This window comes from Pinus tabuliformis, chromosome 4_2, assembly GCF_031772625.1.
Source record: "Pinus tabuliformis cultivar Carrire ecotype Pingquan chromosome 4_2, CPIR1, whole genome shotgun sequence".
In the NCBI taxonomy this organism is placed as follows: domain Eukaryota; kingdom Viridiplantae; phylum Streptophyta; class Pinopsida; order Pinales; family Pinaceae; genus Pinus; species Pinus tabuliformis.
The window spans coordinates 822,884,271-822,901,227 of NC_142304.1; positions in this window are offsets into that span (position 1 = coordinate 822,884,271).

Sequence of the window (16,957 nt, forward strand, 5' to 3'; positions counted from 1 at the left end):
AAATTTGCGAAGAAAATTAATTTTACCGAGGAAAGATTGCATACCTTTTTTGGTGCTCGACTGAGGGATCTGTGCTTTCATTTTTGGTGATGATGTGACCAAGCAAGTTTCCTTTGGAAACTGTGAATATGCTCTTCTTAGGGTTGAGGGAGATTCCATATTTCTGACATCGTTCAAAAATATGCTTCAAATGGTGAAGGTGGTCACCCCTTTTCTTCGAGAAAATGGTGACATCGTCAAGGTAGACCACCACACTCTGACCCATTAGACCTCAGAAGGCGATATCCATTGCTCTCTAGAACATTTCCCCAACATTTTTCAGTCCGAAGGGCATATGGTGAAATCCAAACGTCCCCCACTTTTTTCGGAAAGTTGTTTTGATCCGATTAGGTTCAGCTACTAGGACTTGATTGTAGCCAGAGAATCCATCTAACAAGGAGAAGACTTTAGATCCCAAGACGGTTTGGAGAATCTGCTCCATGGAGGGAATTAGGTAGTTGTCTTTATTTGATGCCCAGTTGAGGTTCCAGAAATCGACGCACAAACATATCTCTCCGGATTTCTTTCGTATTAGAACCAGATTCGATAGCCACGTAGAGTGTCTAACCTTGAAGATGATGCGAGCATCTAAAAATTCTTGAGTTCCTTTTGGATGAGGGGTTCTAACGCGAGATGCACTTTCCTCATTTTTTGTTGAAATGGTTTGGCCCCTTCTTTTGTAGGGATGACATGCTGAATAATTCGAGTATCATACATTTTCAGGTCATCATATGTCCAAGCAAAAATATCGCGATACCTTTTGAATAGGTTGATGAATGCCTGTCTTTCCTCGGGGGTGCATCCTAGCCCTATGTTGACACACTTGGGGTCAAATTCGGTCCCGAGGTTGATTTGTTCGTGTGAGAGAGTGGAACTATGAGTCTTGGTGTTCGATGGGCCTCGGAAATGGTTCTGTAGGTCGAACAATTTCTCTAACGTAACCACCCCCTTAGGTAAGGGGTTTCCTTTCCGTGAATCTGCTTCTTCTTGTAGGGACCTCTCATGTTCTTCTTCGTCAATGGCTGTGTCTTTGAACACTTCTGCATTTGTCATGAACTCCAGAATCTGTTGGTCATCATTGAAAACACACAAGTTAGTTATGTTATCGGGCACTGCCGGTTTATACATAATTTCAATAGAAAACCCATCCCTAAGGGGTGTGAATCTAGCTGCAGCATTAGCTAAAGTGTCAGCGGTGACATTATTAAATCTAGGAACATAAATGATATTGAAAGCTTTAAACGAATTTATCAAACGCCATACCTCTTGCTGGTAATTCTTGAGGTGAGGGGACAAACAATGAATTGTATTGTGTACCTGCCTCGTAATAATTTCAGAATCCCTGATTACCTTCAAACAATCTGCTTTTAGGTCGATGGCTTTTTTTAGGCCGAGGACCAATGCCTCATATTCTGTAGTGTTGTTGGTGCATTGGAACTCTAATATGCAAGAGATCAAGAATCTATTCCCTTTGGGGTCTAGCAGGATGCAACCTGCTCCAACTCCGTCATGAGTCTTGGATCCATCATAATACAACGTCCATGTTCCGGCACTGAGGGAGGGGAGACCCGAAGTATGCAAGTTTAAGGCACAAACTTCACTATTATGGCTTGGGGTTTGCATTGGAAGTTCCAACTGGGTATCTGGGGGAACGGTCGATGTCTGAGGCTGATAGCACCCGAATAGGGTCTCGAGGAGACACACCCGCATCTCCTGTAGCTGTTCAGCTCGTTAGATCCCTCAAGGTCGGTTACAACGTGTTTCATGCAAGGCTCATTATTGACCCTGATCTAGTTATTCCTTCCCTTGTAAGGTAGACATAAGTTCTGATTTGGGGTAGCATCAGATGTGCTCTAGCCATGAAAATTGGTGGAGAGGCTAAAATAAATGAGATCTCCAAGACCCAGAAATGGTTTGGAAAGATTGTACCCGATTTGGGAGATATTAAAATAATTAATATTTTTAATGGAGTTCCTGAGTCTAAACTTAGGGAAAATAAAATATTAATGGGTATTAATATAAAACTGGGCTAGAAGGTTCCAAAAGTCATGGATCAAGCCAAATCTAATCTTCGTCATTGATTAGAGATTTAATCGCGACCGTTGATGGAACAACGAGAAAATTATAACAACAGGCTTGAGGTTCAGTTGGAGGATACACCAGAGTGATTAGTCATTCGATTTGCTAGAGCGGGGTTGCTAAGAAAAGTTGAATCAGTGATCAGCAGCGAGGGGTAGTGAGTACGAGGCAGAGAGGCAGAGACAATACTAGGATACCAACGCAAAAGCAGAGAGAGCAAGAGCAGTAGCCAGTTTGGGCTACGCAGAGCCCATCAGAGTCAGCGCAAAGGCTAGAGGGACTGCGTCATCCACGCAGAGGCTGCTAGAGTGACGTAGAAGGTCCTAGAGGCTGCACAGTGCCTCAGAGGGTCCTGGAGTTGACGCAGGTTAGTAGGAGGCTGACATAGAGGCCAGAAGGGCCAGCATTGAGATTTAGTTGTGCCGAAGAGGGTTTCGTGGGACAGGTTTTCTAAATACCTGTTTCTGAATATAGAGGTATTGTTGCCATGTATTTTTCTCTATCGGGTGAACCGATTAGGCACCCAGTTGTACTTAGAAAGACTGCATAATAATATAACCCTCAGAATATCTACACCGGTTTTCCTGCATTGGGTTTTTTCGGGGACATTTGTCGAAAAATAACGGTGTCACTTGTGTGCTTGTTTTTCTTTCATTTGTTGATCTGTAGATGTTGTGACTGTATTGTGTTTATTCCAGTATTTAAATGTATTAAATAAATTGTTCGAATTTAAACAAGTAGAAGAAATAAACCATTAGAATACAGATTAATTTTCTAACGGATAGACTTATAAAATTCAACATGGTATCGGAGCGTGGTTGCAGATCACAGGAGAAATGAAGGCATCAACTGAGCAAAGCATTTGCAACAGAATCAGCTGTCCCAAGTGACAGAGTTGATCCTTGCAGAAAGCAACAGAGTAAGGAGGGACACAGAGGGACTGCGTCATCAGTCTGGGCCAGAGAGAGGCCAACGTAGAGGCTGGGGAAGGCAAAATTAGGCTGACGCAGAGCCCAGGTGGGCTAATGCAGTTGGATGAGGGAGCTGGTTTGCCGGTGCTGGGATTGGGCAGAGCCTAGAGGCTCAGTTCTTCAGTTTTTTGGGGCATAGGAAGCTGTGGGCAGTTTGCAAGAGCAAAGATGGTAGGGTACTGTGGTTAGAACAGTACCTAACAGGGAAAGACCAAGGTAGAGGGAGTTGTTGCCGAGAAAAATTTCTAGCCAAGGAATCCGGATCAATGTTGCAATTGCACAAACGATTGGAGAGGGGAAAATTGACGTTGGTGAAGGATTTCTAGGAGGGAAATCAGGACTTAAAGGGAGTCTAGAAGAGAAATTCTAGACGGGAAGTAGAGAGACTCAGGAGGAGTCGAACCGAGAACTTCCAGGTGGGAAGCAGAGAGACTCGGAGGAGTCAACAGAGGAGGGGAGATGGCCGTGAATGGGTTGAGGGATCAGGATAGGCTGGACAAAGCATCTAACTTTGTGGTCTGGAAGGCTAGGATCTTGTCCATTCTAGACATATATCGCATCAAGGCCTTCGCCTTGGAAGTAGTGGCGATCCTAGTTGACCCGGTTGAAAATTAGAAGTACGAGGAGGCAATGGCTAGGTCGAAGTGAATCATCCTTGATGGGGTCAAGGATCATGTGGTCCAACATATTTCCGAGAAGGAAATGACAAATGAGATGTGGGACACCCTAAAGAAATTGTACCAACATATTTCCATGCAGAGGAAGATGTTACTTGAGAATCAACTGAGGTCATACCAGATGCAAAAGGGGGAGAAGATAGATCACTTCCTCGATCGGTTGAAGGAGATCTGAGACCAACTAACTTCCATAGGGTCCACACCTGATGAGGAGATGTTGGTGAGGACCACACTTAACGCATCTCCGAGGAGTGGGATAAATTTGTCCAGAGTATACTGGGCAAGGCAGATCTTCCAGATTGGGAAGAATTGTGGGCGGCTCTCCGCTAAGAGGAAATCAGGCGGTTCAGCAAGACAAGGAGTAGTGTGGGAAAGGGGTCATGATAAAGAAGGAATAGGAAGAGAATGTGACTCTATAATCTGTGGGAAATCAGGAGAAGAGGAAGAAGAAGGACCTCTCCAAGTTCAAGTGATTCCATTGTGGGGAACTGGGTCACTATGTGAACCAGTGTCCAAGGAAGAAGATAAAGGGAGAGGCTTCCGAGTCCAAGGTAGCGCTAAGGAAGGTGGAGAAGGATGTCGAGGAGGATGACGATTGTGAAATGAGTGCTCTAGTATCTCTAGAGAAGAGGTGGGGAGACATTGAGCTGTATTCGGGAGGACTACAGGGGATGAGGGGCATGATCCTTGAGGCACCCAACCTCTTGGATTATACCTTGCTACGGGATCCCCGAAGAGGAGTAGCAGGACTAGCGATGTCGGTAGAGACAAATGCAGATAAATCGACAGAGAGTGCTACAGTGCAGGAGTCCCCAGACAGCATGAGGCTAGCAGGCTACAACAATGTGAGAGGCACGAGAGTGTTGCAATGGTGTAGGATGGCACAAACAGGTGTGCAATGGTGTGAGATGCAGGGAGTTGTTGCAGTAGCGCTAAGGTCAATAGAGGGAACACTTGTTAGCGACAAGGAGAGCTTCGACATCGGGAGTGTTTCTAGCCTGACAGGGATGTCAGAAGTTGGGAGGATCAATGAATTATTTATCAGTAACTGAGCTTCAGTGCAGTATGCAGTAGCACGATGCAGCATGATGAGAGGGGACTGCAGTGCAGATGCAATGTTGGGAGGATGGACCAGCAGCAACACGGATGTAGAGGGAGTTTCCGTACGGATGTAGCAGTGGCAGTGGCAGGGCCATGGGCAGAAATACAGGATGCAGAAGTGCAGAGGATGTTGGGTGGGGAGGCCTAGCATCAACACATGTACTGATGCCAGATAATCAGAGTGATACTCAGTGTGGAGTACTACTAGAGCACAATCCTCGCTAAGAGGGAGTGTTGATTTGGGGTAGCATCAGATGTGATCTAGACATGAAAATTGGTGGAGAGGCTAAACAACATGAGGTATCCAAGACCCAGAAATGGTTTGAATGAATTGTACCCGGTTTGGGATATATTAAAATAATTAATATTTTTAATGGAGTTCCTAAGTCTAAACTTAGGAAAAATAAAATATTAATGGGTATTAATATAAAACTGGGTTAGAAGGTTCCAAAAGTCATGGATCAAGCCAAATATAATCTTAGCCATTGATTAGAGATTTAATCTTGGTCGTTGATGGACCAACAAGAAAAGTATAAGAAGAGGCTTGAGGGTCAGTTGGAGGATACACCAGAGTGATCAGTCATTTGATTTGCTAGAGCGGGGTTGCTAAGCAAAGTCGAATCAATGATCAACAATGAGGGGCAGTGAGTACGAGGTAGAGACAATACTAGGAAACCAGCTCAGAAGCAGAGAGAGCGAGAGAAACAGCTAGTCCAGGCTACGCAGAGCCCAACAGAGTCAGTGCATAGGCCAGAGTGATTGCATCATCCACGCAGAGGTTGCTGGAGTGACGTAGAGGGTCCCAAAGGCTGCACAGTGCCTCATAGGGCTAATGCACGGGGTCCTGGGGATGACGCAGGTCAGCTGGAGGCTGATGCAAAGGCTAGAAGGGCCAGCGCTGAGCTTTAGTTATGTCGGAGAGGGTTTCGTGGGACAAGTTTTCTAAATACCTGTTTCCGAATATAGAGGTATTTCTGCCATGTATTTTTCTCTGTTGGGTGAGCCGGTTAGGCACCCAGTTGTACTCAGAAAGACTGCATAATAATATAACCCTCAGAATAGCTGCACCATTTTCCCGCATTGGTTTTTTTCCGGGGACACTTTTCCAAAAATAACGGTGTCACTTGTGTGCTTGTTTTTCTTTCAATTGTTGATCTGTAGATGTTGTGATTGTATTGTGTTTATTTTAGTATTTAAATGTATTAAATAACTTATTCAAATTTAAACAAGTAGAAGGAATAAACTAGTAGAATACAGAATAATTTTCTAACAGATAGGCTTAGAAAATTCAACATTAAGTGGGACCAGTCTGTGGTGAAGTAGCCTTGAAGCTTACAGGACCAATCTCTGCTAAGGAGTAAACCGTAGGCTTCTGGAATGTCTACGATGATTATGTCAATGCATTAGTGAACTCGAGAATCAGAAGACAACTGAATAATAACGTTATTTAATTCTCCCACAGCCGGAACTTGAGACCTATCGAGTTGGATGATTTTAGCATCAGTTTTCTCTGGTTGGATGTTTAGATTTTTGCATACTAACCAGGGCATGATGTTGGTTGACGCGCCAGAGTTGACGAGGCAGTTGTGAACATTAAATTTGAACATCTCGAAGGTCAAGAGGAAAGGAGGGGTCGAGCCTCTCGAGTTTGCGTTTGCGGCATTCACTATGGCTTGAAGGTCAATCATAGCTGGGGATTGTCCTGTGGAGTTCACCCTACTTGATGCAGAGGGTTTTGAAGGGGTAGGAGAGATGGAAAAGGTTTTGGCAATCAACTCACGCTGACTAGTCAACTTGCATAACTCGTACAATGAGATATTAGCTCGAGTCTTCTTCAAATCTTTGATGATATTGTAATCCAAGTCTATGGACGAAGGCTCTTGTGCCAAGCGCTGCATTACCGAGGTAGTTTTAGCTGTCACTCCTTTGGTCAAACTTCTGGGTGTGGATGAGTCTCCTCTCATACTGGTTGGTGACTCTTTAGAGCTTAGATCATTCGTCCCTTTGGGGGAAGGGGTGGATGGCTGGCTGGTATTGGCGGGTGGCAGAATCCTTCGTAACAATGCCCTTTTCTTATCTTCCAGCGTAGCATCCGACACAAGACCTTTACTCCTAAGGTTGTAGCTTTTTGGGGGCTTGGGGGGAGCATCTCCAACAATGGCCTCTTGAGCGGTCAACACCTCTCCCCCACAGATGACTTTGAAGGTTAACACAACGGATGGAGCATCATCGCTGGGAGGGGAGTCATCCTCTTTAGGATCGTTAGTTTCTTCTTCACCCTCTCCTGTGGCCTGATCCTCTAAAATCTGGGTGACTATGATGGTCATGTTATGGAGCCATTGCGGACAGGTCTTCTTAGAGTGAGAGGCCTGATGGAAAGTGCAAAAGTTATCCTTTCCTAGCTCTTCCACATTGAAGTTCAAACTGGATGCCTGTGATGCTTTAGTGGGGGATTGTTAGTTTTTTGGAAAAAGGGTTTAGTAGGTTTCCCACCTCCCGAAGTGTCACTAGTCCTTCTCTTTAATTCAGATACTTCGTTAGTCAACTGTTTCAAGGATTTGTCTAGTCCTTCGAAATAGAAGGACTCCTTGCCTTTATCAGTGGTTTTACTTGATGAGGCCTAATTCTTCTTACCAGAAGGTTTTTCCTCCTCCCGGGACTCATTCCTATGGTAGGGCCCTAGTGTAATAATCAATCATGATGGAATCATCAAGGGCTATGTCCATTGGGAACTTATTCAAAATGGTGGTGAATCATTGATTGAAATATTTCACCTTCTCCTTCTTATGACACTTCAGCGTGCTAAGCTCGGTGAGGAGCATAGAAGGTGTCTTGTCTTCTGAAAACTTGTCAAGGAAGGTTTTCCAGAACTCATCCCAAGTTCGGATGGAGGCAACGGGCAGCGACTGATACCAAGTGGCTGCCTTATTCTCAAGGGTGTGAGGGAATAAACGACAAGCCACATCGTCATATTGGACCTTCATCATTTGCAATGCTAGGTAGAAATTTCTAATATGGTCGTCAGCTGAGGTCCCCTTTTCGGGGTCAAACTTCGGGAGGTGCTTCTTAGAATGGCGAGGCATGTCATGGAGTTGGCCTCTAATATTTAATGGGGATTGAGCCATCCAGGCCAATGGTTGTTGGCGACGATTGCCTCTAGGGTGGAAAAGGAGATGACAGTCATTACCCTCTGATTTGCTATTTGTGCTTGATCCCCCGCTGGTGTGAGGGGGTCGCCTACCTTCCCCTCGAGGCACTCTAAGGTGTCCTAGATCTATAGTGTATTTCACATTCCTGATATTCCTCAGGTTTCTCATGAGATGCTGATTTTTGTAGAAGTTTATATGGTCTCTAAGGTAATCCCCGGTTCCCTGCCCCAGGATCCCTTTAGTATTTCCCGTTAGAGGTTGATTGTTAACTGGGGTCTCTTCAGTGAGGCGTCGATCATTTCCCTGTGTCTCCCCCTGTTGTGACCAGTTGTTTTCGCCGGTGAAGGTATTCCTAGGGTCATCCCCCTCATCTTCAGGATGAATTTCCAACCCTTCGATGGAGAGCCTCTCAACATCGTCCACATAATCATCCAAGGCTAGGTTGATTAACTATGATATAGAGTTAACGAGGATGCCTTGACGCGTGTGATGAAGCATGGAGGTGCATGGATTGGATAGGGAGTTAGTGGCAGGAATGCATTTCAAACCCCTAGCAAACTGTCAAGTAATAGGGCGCATGGCGCTGAGCTATTCGTTGGTGACTTCTAACAGGGGAAGTTCCTATCCTCCAGGGGCATCTTCAAGAGGGGGAAGTTGGGATTCTTCTTGATGCAGCATCGTGAAGGCCACTAAAAATTTTAAGGATGGAAACTTATCTTGAAGTTTAAAAACATTGGCAAATCTAAATAGACCCTAATATGCAAACTATAAAATGTTTATTGATATATTTGTAAAATTATTCAAATATATAAAGATTATATACATATTCTCTATTTAATGTTGCCTATTTTTAAGGTAAACTAATTTTATATTGTAAAATTTAGGCGAATCATTTTTAGAAAAAAATGGAAATTGGCGAATGTTTTTTTGGAAAATTCATGGAAAATGTGCATGCATAAAGCCTGTTCTGAAGATCTGTAATCTGCTTGCTCATCCGGGCCACATTGTGTTCTATGGTAGCGATGAAAGATGTCTCGGCCGAGGCGATCATCTGTGGGTTTGCTGTGATGTTGGGCACCATTTTCTTGGCCGTGGTGACTGATAAAGGCTCAGTTGGATTCCTGACGCAATATTTTTTCCTTTTTTGCACAATCTTGAGGCTAACTTCATCGAAAGTGAGCCTTGTGAGATCTAGGACCTCCTCTTCTTGTCCATCCGAGAAACCCAATTCCTGCAGGGGGAGGTGTTTGCTAGTGAGGGGAGTAAAAAGAGGCACATCCAATGGGGGTAGCTCACTTTTCCCTGTACCTAGCTCGGTTGTTTTGCTAGTTTCTCCTTGTTCTCTTTCCCCAGTTTCCTTTTCTTTGTTCCTCCTTAGCTCTTCCTCCTATCGCCTTTTTTCTTGATCTGCGAGTGCTTGTTGCCTCTTTAGCTTTGTTGTGGGGAAAAGTATCCAACACGGAATGACCCTATCCCACTCTAAGGGTGATAGTTCCTTAGCAACAGCTGAAGCAAAGCTATCTAAAGTTACTTCTTTATGACATGCAAGAGATGAAAGGAAGATATCCACTTACCGATGTCTTGCGCAAATGGTCGATCCAATCTCCTCTATTTGCCGCTCGCTCCCAGCTCCAAGTCTTCTCACGGGCCCAGCTACACGAGATCCTGCGAACAAGACAAGAAAAGGAAACTACAAGAAGCATGCATTCATAATTGATTCAAGGATTAGCATAAATCAAATACGCAAGTAAGACAATACACCATTGAAACACATGCGAATAGAAGAACCTCAAATGCTTTATTAATATAAGGAAGTAAGGTTCAGGCGGTGATACAACCGTGAGAGGTCCAATCCAGCATCACCTTATCGACGGAAAGAAATCTCCTCTTCACCTCCCTCAAGCAATCACCCAATACTCTCAACTGTAAACCAACAGCAATTCTTTGCACAAAATTCCGGCCTCTAGATCCCATGGGATGAGATCCTTATATAGAGTTTTGGAGTGAAGATAAGTCAGCTTGATGTGTGACTTGTTGTCCTCTTCAATTCCAGTTGTTCTTCAGTCCTTGAGTCCACTCAGAGTTTCTACCTTCCACTTGGAGTTTTAGAACCTCTTGACTCATCATTAGGCGAATCTTCTGATCCAAGTGTCATTTTGGAAGCTTCCTGGGCACTGGCACATTGAGAAAAGATTCCTCCACATGTCAAAGTACGCCCAGTGCAGGTAGCCTTTGTTGCACTTGCTATGCAGCGCAGGTACACCATAGAGCTTTTGACATTCAGCGCAGATGCTTAGTGGAGCAGCTGCTTTGATCCAAAATTGACCTGTTTTTGAGTGTTTTTCAGTGGAGAACTGATCTGTAGTGCTGTGGTTTGCTGACCTTGTTCCTCTAGGGGTAGGAACAACATGTTTAGGGACTTTGGATCCCTCAGATTATTGACATTTCATGCTCCATGCTGTAAGGCACAAAAATGTCTATAACAGTTGCCCCCTAAAGTATGAGGTCGTTTATCGGGTGAAATGCTTTATTAGGAGGATCCGAAGTTCATTCAATCGTCGGGAGGTGACCTGTAACAAAATACAATACAATACATTATCTTTTCATACTTTCTTTTCATGATCTAGCTGATGTGGGCATTTCCCATGCTCAGCTTTATAAATACATTTGCTGTACATAAACAGACGATCGTCTGATAATAGACTGATAATTCTCTGCTTTTAATTATCATCCTTTTAGTAGGATGATCATCTGCTGCACATGTCTATGTTTTTATCTCCTGAATATATATCGCAGCCCGGATGGATGAAACTAGATCCGGGGTCTTCAAACTTGTCCAACCTTCACTCTAGTACAAGTCAATCCATGTGAGAATTTCTTGAAGTCGAACATGGAAAGACATCGCTTGATTACCAGTCAATAATGTAAACTGTTAACAAGCGCGAGAGGAATCACTGATAATGATGATGACCCTCAAGGTACTGCAGCACAATTCACGTGGCGTGAATATAGGATCTGACGTCGAACACCACGCAAAGTCTCCCGGTCGAAGGTCATTAATGTATACCTATCGCCGGAAGTGAGAAACTTGCCATTGAGGCATGCAAGCTTCAAAGTACTGAGGGGGTGTTCCTAGATCAACTTCTTGGATAGTGAGCTGATGTCGACAATAAGCGATCCGTCAAAGGAGGGCCTTAATGAATCCCACATCAGTGACACGGAATGGAGCTAGTGATGATGGTGAAAACGATCTGTGAAATATGATTCAGGGTGGCGGTCATGGAAGGATGAAAGATGATGTACGGTAGTGGATGGGACCCGGTTGACACTTTCTGAATGACATCTCTTGAACATATAACGACACTGATGTGATGGATTGGTAGCATTACCCCATGTATGGATGGTATGGCGAGACCATGGTGAAGGGATCGGTGAATGATAATAACCCAACCCGATATTTACGGAGGCAAAAGTGTCATGTTCAAGAGCGACTTGCTACCATTAAGCTTTGAGGTTCTCCCAATTTTTCCCCAGTAATTTCTGACCAGTACCTCTTTATTTTTGTCAAGCTTGAGGAGGATAACATATGCTTGTTCTATAACCTGCCCTTCGGGAAAGCCCATCGCTATGTTTTAACGAGCTTAACGATAGGGAAACTCGTTCTCGTCTAAAGACAAGTTTGTCGCTATCTAATATTTTAACGAGCCCAGTGACAAAGACAACTCGGTCCTTTTCATCTTTAGAGAGTCTGAAAAGGGTACATAAAGTGGACTCCAGGGGTCCTTTTTCGTCATCTAATCCCTTAAGTCCGAAAAAGTATAAAACGATACAAAAGGGATGAATGTTCGATATCTTTATCGAGCCGAACTAGACAAGCGCTCGATCTTTTTGTGCAATAATCCCTCAGGTCCAAAAAGATTAAAATCTAGAGGAGGGATAGCTCTTACAGTCCTTTTAACGAGCTGGAAGGCCAAAACTCGGCAAACTTTTCATATTTTACGAGTCAGTGAAAAGAGCTCAAAGAAGACTCGTATTTTGAGGAACGAGTGATAAACAGGGATAGCAGCAGATTCCAGGTACAGGTTGGAATTTTCCAATCACGGCAGTGTCACAAGGATGGCTAAGTGGAATCACTCTTCGCAGCTGTTCCTCAAAATAGGTAAACAATCAAGTGGATGTGAATGATCGGCCAAATGAAAAGTGGAGGTGACGGTGCACAAACACGACCAAGGCTTTTATGGCTGATGAATTTACGGTCTCAAATGGTTATTTACCGGTTCATTTTTTCTTAATGAGCTTGAACTCTGGGGGAAGCTTGCTCACATGTGCATTTATTTTTTAACGAGCATGAACTCTTGCTAAAACTGCTCGGTTTTGCGTTTATTTTTTAACGAGCATGAACTTTGCCAAAACTGCTCGTTTTTACCAGTCATAAAGTAGGAAGGTCTCATGGAAGATCGCTATTTTTTAAAGAGCTTCATCTCCCTACGTATTGCTCCATATCCTCTCTTTGTGCAAGTTGGGTATCGGCCTATCCTACGGGTTAGAGGGGTTAGTCCTACCTAAAACTAAAAATCCGCCCGTGCTTGCATTCCAAGAGGTTTGCATGCCCCCAGGTGTAAGTCTAATTTCAAGGTCGCCCCTACTTGTCCGTTGAAAACCCTGGTTTTCAATGGGTGAGGCTTACCTCTTTCAGGTTATCCAAAGATCGTTCTGCTAATCCTTTCAAACAGAAACTTTCTTCGGCGATGTCTATCATTAGGTTACACAAAGATGGTTACAATTTGTTGCAGCAATAGAATCTCTTTCTTTGGAGGCTGCCCCTACTTATCCTTTAAAACATCTGTTTTAATGGGTGAGGCTTGCCTTTTCCCAAAGATGGTTACTACTTGCTGCCGCAAACGGATCCCCTTCTTTGGCAGAGCCTACTTATTTAGACAACGGTGAATGACGGCGCTTCCGCCACACACTTAACTTTAACAAAAGAATATTTTTCCAGAACAACCCCATTCCTAACTGCCCCTTCCTCTGCATGAGAGCTCTTGCCGGATCTTCTGTTTTACGAAGATGAAGGAGGGGACGGGGTACGTACTAGTCATATTCTCCCGCGGAAATTCTACTTTACACCCAAGGTTTTTTCTGCCTCCAGAGCAGACCAGGACGCATGCCCCCTGGGTTCTGGCCCTACTTTCTCGAATCACTCATACTCATAAGGAAGAAGAACCGAAGGTAGAGACCTTTCTTGATTGAATAGACCATTCAGGATAGGCATGTGACTATTTGCGATGCGTGATCTCGGAAGTGAAAGTTGGTCTACGAGCTTGACCATTCTTCCTTCGTATGGAAAACACATTATTCGAAAGAGTGAGGAGACTATTGCTTCCATGCAATATATGTAGTCTCATCCAAGGAGTAGGTTATAATCCAAGGGTCCTTGGACGACCATCAAATTCATCTTGATAGCCTTCCCTTTCAAGGTAATAGGCACATTAGGTAGAATCCCTAATGGTCGACTGGTTCCTTTGTCAAAACCCGAGAGATTTCTTATCTCAGGCAAAAGCGCTGGGCAACCCAGTGCTTTCCAAGCAATAGAGGACAGGATACTCACAGACGCCCCTTCATCAATGATAGTTCCATCCATCACCATTTTGTATATTTGGACTATAACTCTAAATGGGATACTGGCTGGTAACCGGGGTCTGCCTAGTTGGTTCCAATCAAAGGACACAACCAGGTTGCTTGGTGGTGGGACCGAATATACGGCCGGGTATGATCCTGACGATGCTCCTTCCTGCGATAAAGGAGTGGGCACATTGCCCTGATGTTCATCAGAATCGGTGTTGATGAAAAGAATCTGGACGGTGTCATCCTTACTCTCTTCGGTAGGGGTGTCAGCTGAAGATGAATCCTCAGTGACTGTGGTATTTGAAGATGAAACTTCTGAAGGGAGAACCGGGTCAACTGCCGTTTCGACCTTTGGACTTTCGTCCGGTCCGGATTCAGTAGGTTCATTTTCAGTGACTAACACTTCAGCTGGCCCTATGAGCGAGGCAGCTGTATTTTCGACCAACGAAGGACTTGGCGCGAGTTTTTGATATCCAGGAGGAAGTAGCAACGGTGCAACTGGTTGATCTTCCAAAACTCTCTTTGCTTCGTCTAAAAATGGACAACGGCGGAGGGTGTGATTGCCTTCACACAGTTCGCAGGGGAATCTCATTCCCCTTCGTCGTCTAGGACCTTCACTTTCGTTGGTCGACGGTAAGCATTCCACCTGGTTGTGAGAGGTTGACGCTTCCGAACTGTGCAAACGAGGGGACCAGTCCCTTAGTATCCGGGGAATACTAGGACAATCGCGGTGGAGGTGGTCCTCTCTACATATGACACATGGCGATTTGGGCCCGGTCCGTGCTGTGTGTGGATTTTTGTTAGATGCCTTTTGCTTGCCCCCAGCCGCCTTTGGCTCTTTCTGCTTCTTTTCTTTCTTCTTCTTTTCCTTCTTCTTTTCTATGGGAGCTCCGCTTTCGGCGGCTTGACCTTTCGAAGAAGAAGGATCAGAGGAAGGCTTATAAGAAGTGGAAGGCTGGAGGGTAGCTCTAGACTGGTCTAACTGTTGACTCGACTGTTCAGGAACCGTGGTGGTCTGAACTACAGTGGTTGAGAATAGCCAAACTGGCAGGCCAATTGTCAGTCCTGGAAGCGACAATGTGGCCATGTGGGGCGCACCAACTTCTCCCCAAGAGGAGAAAGGGCTAGGGGTCCCATCATGTGGAATCCCTTGGTTGGTGTGTTCCATGTTCTCAACCTAAAGATCAACGTAGGAATAAGGGGTGATTATGTTCCGTTTAGAATGAATTTTATATGACGACGCTTTAGACACAACTTGCTTTTTCACTTTTTAAGAGTCGAGAAAAAGCTAAAGATGACTCTAGTCTCCTTCGATGTATTAACGAGCCCGAAGTGACAAATGCTCGGATGGACTTTTTCAGTTATAGAGTTTGAAAAAGGCCAAAAGAAACTACTCTGGAGTTCTAGGCAGAGGGTGTGCCAAACCTTTCGCGAAACCACAGAATACGTTTTACGGTACGAGTGGTCGATCTTCGTGAATGCTGTGTTCACTGCATCGCGATCAGTAGGGCGGCCGACATGGCTTCCTATGGATAAAGGCTTTGTTCCTATAGGGGTCCCCCAATATACGCGACGGTACGCGGGGGCACAAGTCCGTATTAGTGCTATCGTCCCTCAGGAGGAATCACCCACCTTCGTAGAGATCGACAGTCACTATGTTTAACGACGCCGGTTCATGTCTCTACCTAGACCTCTACTGTGTTTCGTTATGTTTCAAAGCGTTGTTAGGTAAATTCAGTTCGTTTTAGGTTGATCTTGCTTAGCAATTTGCCTTTATGGATCACCACGTGATGTATGATACAACTCCTAAATGCAGTCTAAGAATGATAAGCAAGCTTTTTCAATTCTTTCAACTTATGAAAATCTTAACTACTGAAGGAAAAGAAAGACATCATCTTTTCAAACAGATCATAGAGCACACACTGATGCACTTTCCTAAATCGACATGCAAACTGTCAAAATGCACATGCACAATGCAAGTATTCCTTTTCTTCTTCCTTAATGTTGATGTATTACAAAAAGAAAGCTGTTGTATAATTTCGAATTCAATTTCAAGCGAAAGCAAACAAGTTTTTGTCCAATAATCAAAAGAACACCTTAAGATTCACTCGTTTCAACACAAGAAATACTGAAATTCGAACCATATAACGAAAGCAAATGTTCAAGCAGCTATGAACAGCAATAAACTAGCTCTTAGAATCACAACGACACTTTATCACAGGTCTAGATCCAAGAGGTCATAGCAAGACTAGTTCACTTTCGCTACGGGAAACTGTGAATGAAAGCAAGAAATTCAATAAGAACAATCACGGTTTCTTCATACAACTGAGGCGAAATGAAGGCAAAGAAAGGTAGTTTCAGCTGGGTATACAGGTTGACAACAGGCTGCAAAAACAATATTGAAAACTGGGCAACAGACAGTGGGGAATCCCAGTTGCACAAGGCAAAACTGGATCAGCGCAGGTGCTGCACTGTCAATCTGACATGCAGCGCAGGTAGCCCCTTCGGGACCTGCGTTGCAGCGCAGGTAGCCTTTGCTGCAGCTGCACTGAAGAGACAAGTCTCGTCTCTCTCAGATTCCGGGTCACAGTTTGCTCAAAAATCAATGGTTTTTGGCCAAATCAGAGGCTATCAGTCAAGTATACACTAGAGGATGATTAAAGGAAGATGAACACTATCACAAAGAGCTAAAAAGAGTCCTTGTGGATCAGCTCTTCAAATCATAAACATGCCCAACACTGAGCTAGAGTAGCTGCCTTCTACTTTGCATTCGAAGGATTCGAATGCAGTTCGATTCGGTACTCCCTTTGTTTAGGAAATGAATAGCAAGAAACACAAGCTACCAACAAGACACGATCCCCAGCGGAGTCGCCAGTCTGTTGTGGGGAAAAGTATCCAACACGGAATGACCCTATCCCACTCTAAGGGTGATAGTTCCTTAGCAACAGCTGAAGCAAAGCTATCTAAAGTTACTTCTTTATGACATGCAAGAGATGAAAGGAAGAGATCCACTTACCGATGTCTTGCGCAAATGGTCGATCCAATCTCCTCTATTTGCCGCTCGCTCCCAGCTCCAAGTCTTCTCACGGGCCCAGCTACACGAGATCCTGCGAACAAGACAAGAAAAGGAAACTACAAGAAGCATATATTCATAATTGATTCAAGGATTAGCATAAATCAAATACGCAAGTAAGACAATACACCATTGAAACACATGCGAATAGAAGAACCTCAAATGCTTTATTAATATAAGGAAGTAAGGTTCAGGCGGTGATACAACCGTGAGAGGTCCAATCTAGCATCACCTTCCCGACGG